At 44.3% G+C, this 10,164-nt stretch overlaps 1 pseudogene; it reads left to right on the forward strand.

The window, feature by feature from the left end:
* The window catches only part of LOC106319948, a 10,354-nt pseudogene extending 1,409 nt beyond the window's left edge, over positions 1 to 8,945 (forward strand).
* Positions 8,946 to 10,164: the final 1,219 nt, after the last annotated feature.

Genomic DNA, 10,164 nt, shown 5'->3' on the forward strand with positions numbered 1-10,164 from the left:
AACTGAACTGGACCAAATGTGACCGAGATCATCTGAGAGCTTCAGTATCGTTGCCTTAGAGAATTCCTGATGATCAAACTCGAAGATCGGATCAAAGTAGTCGGTCAGTCCATCAGTACGTCCGTCAGTACATGCGGTACGGCCCAGCCTAACGAGAAATGAGAAGCTACGGTCTGAATAGGAACCGGTGCGTTCGAAGTTGATTCTGGCTCGATCATCAGTCCTAGCTTGAAGAATTGGTCGGGAAGGACGGGCTTCAGTACGGTCAGTTCGGACCGCGGGACGTGGATCCAGCCTAAGCTCCTTGCCGGACATAAGCGGGTCAATCCGGTACACTGCACGGTCGGTCTATCTGGTACGAACGGATGGATGAACCTCAGTCGAAATAATCTGATCGTCCAGATCATCATCCGATGCTGTTTCCATGTGCTGATCCATAGACTAGGGCGCATCACTGTGCTTCCTTTTTTTTTTGCTGACTAACCTAGGGTTTTTCTGCAAGATATTCGGAAGAAGTATAGCGATGAGCTATGTACCCGATTTGCTGTGCTTCTTTTTTCCGCGATTAACCTAGGATTTTTTTGCGGTTTTGGGGAGAGCAAGTTTTACTTTTCTGAAAAGTTTTTGAAAAACGTGATTTGCTAAAACCCTTACGCGTTGAGACTTCTTTTAGTTTGGTAATGAGCCAAACTTACGGGGTTTGATAAAATTTATCGTTTCCCTTTATGTTTAGACCGAGAAATCGCGAGCTCGTTTCGTTGCACTTCCTGTGGCGAAAAGTCGCGTCTAGGTTTTTGATTTTCTAAACAACTGTGGCGTTTGCGTAAGCGTTTGCCATAGGCGCAGTGGCTGCTGGAGTTGTCTTACCAGCGTTGTTGCGAACTATATTTTTTTCTTTCCTATTTCCAGACATTGTTTTGTTCAAACGTTTTGCGGCTATGAGTTATAGTAATCCCTACCCCCCCCCCTCCTTCTAGTGCCAAACTGTGGGAACCAAAATTCGCACTGTCGATTTCCGTAATCGGTTGAAAGTCATGAAACCCTAACTTTCCCTGAGGTCCCGGATTCTCTGCGAGAGACAACGACAAGTGACCAAATAAATGCGGAAAATATGAAAAGATAACAAAAACGAATTTATAGAAAAGGTAGATCTTATTTCGAATCCGCGTAAGAGCGTTGCGATCATTACAACAGATTATAAAAGCTTCAGCCGCAAGAGCTGTCAGCGAATTACCTAGTTCTTGCAACCTAAAACCTTAAACCTAGTTGAATCACAGCTCGATAAAAGAAGAAGAAAAAGATACGAAAAAGGTTTTGATTGATTTCGTACTGAACCTTATGAAAGGCTGCCTACGTAACCCTTTAGAGGATCAAGCCAAACGTAGTTCGATTGAAAGAGTGAACCGAGAGATCGAACTGCCTTTGCGAGTTCGTCTAGTGATCGGGTGCCAGTCATAGAAACAGAACATGTCGAGAATAATGCCTAGAGTTTCTAAGTGTAGAGAGTTCTAAGAGTAAAAGTATTGTCCCCTTGCCTCTTCAACCTCGACGTCCTTATATACTCCTCCTAGAGGCGGTTTTCTCTTTTCCTTTCTACCCTTGGTCGAGTTTATCGCTTCGCGGGAATATTCCATTTTCCTTTGATCTTCGTGTTTATCTTTGGAAACATCACATTTATCCTCCGAACTGGAGTAGTCTAGCTCTGCGGATGGCCGAGCTTGTCGCGTGGTCGATCCAGCTCGGCAGATGGCCGAGCTGGTCGCGTGGTCGTTCCAGCTCGGCCATCCACCGAGCTGGACGGGTTCAGCTTGGCGGATGGCCAGGCTGGTTGCGTGGTCGATCCAGCTCGGCCATCCGCCGAGCTGGACTAGTTCAGCTTGGCGGACGGGTTCAGCTCGGCGGATGGCCGAGCTGGTCGCGTTGCCGAGCTGGTCGCGTGGCCAAGCTGGTCGTGTGGTTGATCCAGCTCGGCCATCCGCAGAGCTGGTCGGGTAGTCGATCCAGCTTGGCCATCCGCCGCGCTGGTCGTGTGGTCGATCCAGCTCGGCCATCCACCGAGCTGGACGGTGTGCTCCGTCCACCCTTCAATAAAATGAGCATAACTTCCGCTACAGGATGCTGATTGAACTCAGACCTGTGGCATTGGAAAGCTAACTCAAGGTCTTCATCTATAGCTAAACATCTGATGCGTCTGTGCAGTTTTATTGACGAACTTTTGTCGAGAGTGTGTCGAGAAAGCTTTCGTACAGAAATTCAATTTTTAGACGTTTATTTCGAGATAATTGTTTTTTATCCCAACAATTTTTCCTTCTTGTTATCGATAAAATAATTCAAGAACTCGTCGTATAGCCTTTTCAATAAAAAATATATGAAATTTTTATTGCGAGAAATATTTTCCGAGGACTTTCTGACATTGATTTCGTCGTGACCGATTTTGACCCCAACTGTTAGCCCCCCAGCTCGTTAGAACCTTGAGCTTCTAGCAAGAGGTTCTAGCGAGTGGCTTGGCAAGTTAGGCAAGTTACGCAAGTTACGCAAGTTAGGCGGAATTAATGGTTGAATAGGTCCGTCGTAAGTGGTCTTCTTCGCTTTTCAAAGAGTGGAACGCAATAAGATTGGGGCTGCGCCTTATGACGGCTGCCTACGTATCCTTGTTGAAGGGATCAAGCCTTTCGTAGTTCGTTTTGGAGTTAAGGTTCTGATGCGCCCCAGTCTATGGATCAGCACATGGAATCAGCATCGGATGATGATCAGGACGATCAGATTATTTCGACTGAGGTTCATCCATCCGTTCGTACCAGACAGACCGACCGTGCAGTGTACCGGATCGACCCGTGTATTTCCGGCAAGGAGCTTAGGCTGAATCCATGTCCCGCGGTCCGAACTGACCGTACTGAAGCCCGTCCTTCTCGACCAATTCGTCAAGCTAGGACTGATGATTGAGCCAGAATCAACTTCGAACGCACCGATTCCGATTCAGACCGTAGCTTCTCATTTCTCGTTAGGCTGGGCCGTACCGCATGTACTGACGGATGTACTGATGGACTGACCGACTACTTTTATTCGATCTTCGAGTTTGATCATCAGGAATTCTCTAAGGCAACAATACTGAAGTTCTCAGATGATCTCGGTCACATTTGGTCCAGTTCAGTTCGTGAGAAACTCCATTCAGGACGAACGGACCGTCCGGCTCATGTACTGGTCCTTACCGCGGGTTGTGCCGCCGAATACATTGAATTTGGACAGAAGTAGGCGAAGAGACCATTGACCAGTCTTCTTGTTCTTTTCCGTGTTTGACTAGGTCTGGTCAAGCTTATGTTTTCTATGCATTGTTGTTACACCTTTCTCATCAATTCTCTTTGACTACGAATTCTATAAGTATGTAACTCAACTTCAGATTTTGGATCGATTTTCCTTTTATAAAACTTGAGTTTTTACTCTCTTTGTTCTCTTCAAGAACTTGTCTTGATTGCTTAATGTGGTTAGCTCCAAACGATTCTCTCTTTCTCGTTGGACCGGTGAGTCACATCTGGCAACAGATTGAGAACCGTCTCTTTGTCGGACCTGGGAGTCATATTAGGCGACAATTAGACACGGGAATATCGAAGGCCGTTCCGCACCCTTCGTGAGACCCTATGATCCATCTGTTCTCCCTTCGGAGTTCTTATCAAAACCGTACCGGCTGAGTGTTCCGTTCTTAGGGCATATCAGTTTGGTATTAGAGCCACTCAACCGGTATTATCAAATCATTCCATCTTCTCTTCTTTCATTTTCTTCAAACACTTCTTCTTCTTCCCATCTTGAATCCGGGCCCCTCTTTACCATCCATATATAAAAAAAAAAGATCCATATATAATTAAAAAAAAAAAAGAGATTTCGATTGTGGATTGGTGGTGGAAGAGTAAACCTACTGGCTGAGGAGAACTCCAGCCTTTGAGGTGGTTAAGGCGTATTCCAAACCAAAACTTTCTTATATTTCTTTCTTACCAAAATCCCATTGTTTTGTTTGGATCTACCCATTGGGTTCTCTTAGACTTGTCTTACTTAGAACCTTGAGAACGAAAGATCTTGAGTGAATCACTATAAAACTTGAGAGAAACACGTGTGTGTGTGTAAGGATCAAACACTCGAGGGTGTGAGGTTTTATCAAACTTTCCGTGTTTAAGATTTTCAGGAAACCATGAGTAGTGAGGAAGAACGGAACCGTCCCGGAAACGCTATGGCCGGATTGTCTAATCTGCAAATGAGGGCTTTGAATGATTCTATGACTAATTTGTTGAATACAGGTTTGGATCAGATCCATCAGAGGCTTGATGAGCTTCAACTCAACCGGCCAACTCGTTCTTAAACCGGACCAAGAAGAGATCGGCCAAGGAGACACAGCCGGTCCGACAGAGACGTCCATGAGGACAGCCAAGATGACGAGAACAGATCAATCAACCGACCTAGGATACGCCCTAGAAACCAAAATCAAGGTGAAGTCAATCCATTTCGTAGAAATGATAGAGCTGATAATGGTTTGGGTGGATTGACATTGAAAATTCCGAGCTTTGATGGCAAGAATGAACCAGACGCCTTTATAGAATGGGAAAGAAAAATTGAATTGAAATTGAATTGGTTTTTGATTGCCAAAATTATTCAAATCTTAAAAAGGTTAAGCTTGCTGCTGCTGAATTTTTGGGCTATGCTATTAACTGGTATGATCGAGTTGTGACTCACAGGAGAAGGACAGGTGAAGCACCAATTGAAACATGGGAGGAGCTTACCATGCTGATGAGGCGACGCTTTGTTCCTGACCATTACCACCGTGATCTACATCAGAAGCTCAGGCGTTTGCTTCAGGGTACTAAGTCAGTGGAGGACTATCATCAGGAAATGGAAACTTTGATGATCAAGGCTGATGTGGACGAGCCTCTAGATGCCACCATGGCGAGATTTCTTACCGGGCTCAACCGAGACATTCAGGATCGTATGAAGCTCCAAGACTACGACAACATGGAGCAGATGCTACACAAGGCCATCCTGATCGAACAGCAACTCAAGAGAAAGAGTTACTCTAAGCCGGCCTATGCTCCAAAACCGTCCTTCCCTTCTAAGCCAAACTACCAAGACAAAGGTAAGTCTTCTTCAACAACAAATACTACTTTGAAAACTGATGTCTCTGCTGGGATTGACAAAGAAAAAGCAGTTGAGAACCCAAGCCGTGCAAGAGACATCAGATGCTTCAAGTGTTAAGGTCTAGGACACTATGCCAACAAGTGTCCGAACCAATGGGTGATGATTCTCATGGATAATGGTGAAGTTGAGTCCGAGGATGAAAAGGAAGAAAAGGAGGACCTTGTACCAATTTTTGATGAGGATGAAGAAACCTTTGATTATCCAGCCAGTGGTCCACTTCTTGTTACTAGGAAACTCTTGGACGACACACATGGACCCATTTTCGATGAGGAGGTCGATGGCGTGATTAACGAGTTATGTTCGACCTTTGTGGAGGATTCAGGTGTGATCTTTGATGAGGACAGCCTTGACTACCCAACATCTGGTCCACTACTTGTCACTAGACGTTCCTTGAGTGTGCAACCAAAAACCGATGACAAAGAACAAAGGGAGAATCTCTTTCACTCTAGATGTCTCATTTCTTCTAAAGTTTGTTCTTTGATTATTGATCGAGGTAGTTGCACTAATGTGGCCAGTGACACCCTTGTAAAGAAACTTGGGCTTGTTACTCGACCTCTTTCTCGTCCTTTCAGGTTGGAGTGGCTAAATGAAGATGGTGAACAGTACGTCAAGGAGCAAGTCACCGTTCCACTCACCATTGGCCGTTATGAGGATGAGATCTTGTGCAATGTCCTTCCCATGGACGCCTGCCATATCCTTTTGGGTCGACCTTGGCAGTTTGATAAGAAGGCAGTACATGATGGGTTCACAAACCGACATTCTTTTGATCACAAAGGAAAGAAAATCACTTTGGTTCCCTTGTCACCTTTGGAGGTTCATCAAGACCAGGTTCAGCTTAAGAAAGGTCGTGAACAAGAGTCTAAAGCAGACAAACCTGAAGCCTCCTCCAGAAATTCCAACTTCTACATCAAGGAATGTCAGGTAAGAAAATCCCTTTGCTCTCAAAAGCCATTTCTTTTACTTGTTTGTAAAGAATCTCTCTTGACTTCTTCTTCTTCTACCCTTGCACCGGAGATTCCAAATGAGTTGCTAGGTATTTTGCAGGACTTCTCTGATGTCTTTCCAGAAGAGAATCCCAAGGGATTACAACCAATAAGAGGCATTGAGCATCAGATCGATCTTGTCCCGGGTGCTTCCTTACCAAACCGGCCGGCATACCGCACCAATCCAGTTGAAACCAAGGAGCTGCAAAAACAGATTGAAGAGCTACTTGAGAAGGGATACATCAGGGAGAGTCTTAACCCTTGTGATGTGCCTGTCCTACTTGTACCAAAGAAAGATGGCTCGTGGAGGATGTGTGTGGACTGTCGTGCCATCAACAACATCACGGTAAAGTATCGACATCCTATCCCTTGACTTGATGATATGCTTGATGAACTTCATGGTGCTTGTGTCTTCTCTAAAATTGATTTGAAAAGTGGCTATCATCAGATTAGGATGAAAGAAGGTGATGAATGGAAAACAGCCTTTAAAACAAAACTAGGTTTGTAATGCCCTTTGGTCTCACAAATGCACCTAGTACTTTTATGCGCCTAATGAATCATGTCTAGAGATCGTTTATATGCCACTTTGTTGTAGTTTACTTTGATGATATTCTTGTTTACAGCAAAAGCATTGATGAACACCAATTACACTTGAAATCAGTTCTTGAGGTACTAAGAAGAGAACGCTTGTTTGCTAACCTTGGGAAGTGTTCTTTTGGAACAGATCATGTGGTCTTCTTAGGTTTTGTTGTAGGTTCATATGGACTCAGGGTGGACGAGGAAAAGATCAAGGCCATCCAAGACTGGCCCAGTCCAACGACCGTGGGCGAGGTGAGAAGCTTTCATGGCCTGGCCGGGTTCTATCGAAGGTTTGTCCGGAACTTCAGCTCTATAGCCGCCCCTCTCACCGAAGTGATAAAGAAAAATGTTGGGTTCAAGTGGGAACAAGCCCAAGAGGAGGCGTTCCAAGACCTCAAAGGGAAGTTGACTCAAGCCCCTTTACTCGTTCTTCCAGATTTTACTAAAACTTTTGAGATTGAGTGTGATGCTTCCGGGGTCGGAATTGGTGCTGTCTTGATGCAGGATAGGAAGCCAATTGCTTATTTCAGTGAGAAGCTTGGTGGAGCCACGCTTAACTATCCCACATATGACCAGGAATTGTATGCCTTGGTGAGAGCTCTCTAAACGTGGCAACACTATCTTTGGCCTAAGGAATTTGTCATCGACACTGATCATCAGTCCTTAAAGCATCTTAAGGGTCAGCAGAAACTGAACAAGCGTCATGCACGCTGGGTAGAGTTCATAGAAACGTTTCCTTACGTGATCAAATACAAACAAGGTAAGGAGAATGTGGTGGCTGATGCCTTGTCACGCATGTATGTTTTACTTTCGGCCCTTGAAACTAAATTGTTGGGTTTTGAATTTATAAAAGACATTTATGCAACTGATCCAGATTTCAAAGAAGTTTTCAGAAAAAGTTCTAAAAAAGCTTATGGGAAGTATTATCAGATTTCTGGTTTCTTATTCTTTGATAACCGCCTTTGTGTTCCCCAATGTTCTTTGAGGGAGTTGTTTCTCAGGGAAGCACACGGAGGAGGCTTGATGGGACACTTTGGAGTCAAGAAAACACACAAGGTCTTCCATGAGCACTTCTTTTGGCCGAGCTTGATGAAAGATGTGGAGAGGATATGCAGCCGATGTGTGGTGTGTAAGAAAGCCAAGTCTAAGGCCTTGAACCAAGGTTTGTACTCTTCTCTTCCCATTCCTTCTCATCCATCGGTTGACATTTCAATGGACTTCGTACTTGGTTTGCCTAGATCAAAATCTGGTAGAGACTCCATCTTTGTGGTAGTTGACAGGTTCTCTAAAATGGCTCATTTCCTTCCATGCCATAAGACTGATGATGCCGTGCATATTGCTGATTTTTTCTTTAGAGATGTTGTTAGATTGCATGGTATGCCTAGGACCATTGTCTCAGATCGAGATGCTAAGTTCCTTAGCTATTTTTGGAAAACTTTGTGGTCTAAGCTAAGCACTAGACTGATGTTTTCTACTACTTGTCATCCTCAAACCGATGGTCAAACTGAGGTTGTGAATCGGACCTTATCTGCATTGCTTAGATCATTGGTTAAGAAAAACTTGAAACTTTGGGAAGAATGTTTGCCTCATGTAGAATTTGCATATAATCATTCTTTGCATTCTTCTACAAACTTTTCTCCGTTTGAAGTTGTTTATGGTTTCAATCCCTTATCTCCACTTGATCTTTTGCCTTTACCTTTGAGTGAAAGAGTTAGTACAGATGGCAAGAGGAAAGCGGACACGATTCTAAAGTTCCATGAGAAAGTCTGTGACAACATCAAAGCCAAAACTGAAATCTACACAAGGAAGGCAAACAAGAAAAGAAAGGAAGTGATCTTTAAAGAAGGAGATTTAGTTTGGGTTCATCTAAGGAAGGAACGATTTCCAAAAGAAAGAAAGTCCAAACTCATGCCTCGAGTTGACGGTCCTTTCCAGATCCTTAGGAAGATCAACGACAATGCCTACCAGCTAGACTTGAAAGGTAAGTACAACATTTCTTCTAGCTTTAATGTTTCTGATCTTTCCCCTTTTCATGCAGATTTTCCAGATTTGTGGACAAATTCTTTTGAAGAAGGAGGGAATGATGCGCCCCAGTCTATGGATCAGCACGTGGAATCAGCATCGGATGATGATCAGGACGATCAGATTATTTCGACTGAGGTTCATCCATCTGTTCGTACCAGACAGACCGACCGTGCAATGTAACGGATCGACCCGCATATGTCCGACAAGGAGCTTAGGCTGGATCCACGTCATGCGGCCCGAACTGACCGTACTGAAGCCTGTCCTTCCCGACCAATTCGTCAAGCTAGGACTGATGATCGAGCCAGAATCAACTTCGAACGCACCGATTCCGATTCAGACCGTAGCTTCTCATTTCTCGTTAGGATGGGCCGTACCGCAAGTACTGACGGACGTACTGATGGACTGACCAACTACTTTGATCCGATCTTCGAGTTTGATCATCAGGAATTCTCTAAGGCAATGATACTGAAGCTCTCAGATGATCTCGGTCACATTTGGTCCAGTTCAGTTCGTGAGAAACTCCATTCAGGAAGAACTGACCGTCCGGCTCATGTACTGGTCCTTACCGCGGGTAGTGCTGCCGAATACATTGAATCTGGACAGAACTAGGCGAAGAGAACATTGACCTGTCTTCTTGTTCTTTTCCGTGTTAGACTAGATCTGGTTAAGCTTATGTTTTCTATGCATTCTTTTTACACATTTCTCATCAATTTTCTTTGACTAAGAATTCTATAAGTATGTAACTCAACTTCAGATTTTGGATCGATTTTCCGTTTATAAAACTTAAGTTTTTACTCTCTTTGTTCTTCTTCAAGAACTTGTCTTGATTGCTTGGTGTGGTTAGCTCCAAACGATTCTCTCTTTCTTGTTGGACCTGTGAGTCACATCCGGAAACAGATTGAGAACCGTCTCTTTGTCGGACCTGTGAGTCATATCAGGCGACAATTAGACACGGGAATTATCAGGCGACAATTAGACACGGGAATATCTAAGGCCATTCCGCACCCTTCGTGAGACCCAACGATCCATCCGTTCTCCTTTCGGAGTTCTTATCAAAACCGTACCGGCTGAGTGTTCCTTTCTTAGGGTGTATCAGGTTCTTACGACATGTTTTCCAGTGAGACCTTTACAGTCTAGTTGTGTATCACGTAGAGATTATCGGGCATTGTTCTGTCGATGGCATTCTATATTGGACCTTTGCGGCCTTGAGAGTAGCCTTTCTGGCTGTTTTTTTTTGTGGGTTATCTCCTTTTAAAAACGTATAGAGAGGCCATACGCAGAGATGAGAGAAAGAGTGTGAGTTGTCATCTCATTTCTGACTCTGCGGATCGTGATACTTGTCGTTGCATAAGATGAGAACGTCCGAAGACTTGTGATCCCAACAATGTTTGCTTCTTGT

The sequence above is a fragment of the Brassica oleracea genome, unplaced genomic scaffold (genome assembly GCF_000695525.1).
Source record: "Brassica oleracea var. oleracea cultivar TO1000 unplaced genomic scaffold, BOL UnpScaffold00706, whole genome shotgun sequence".
In the NCBI taxonomy this organism is placed as follows: Eukaryota; Viridiplantae; Streptophyta; class Magnoliopsida; order Brassicales; family Brassicaceae; genus Brassica; species Brassica oleracea.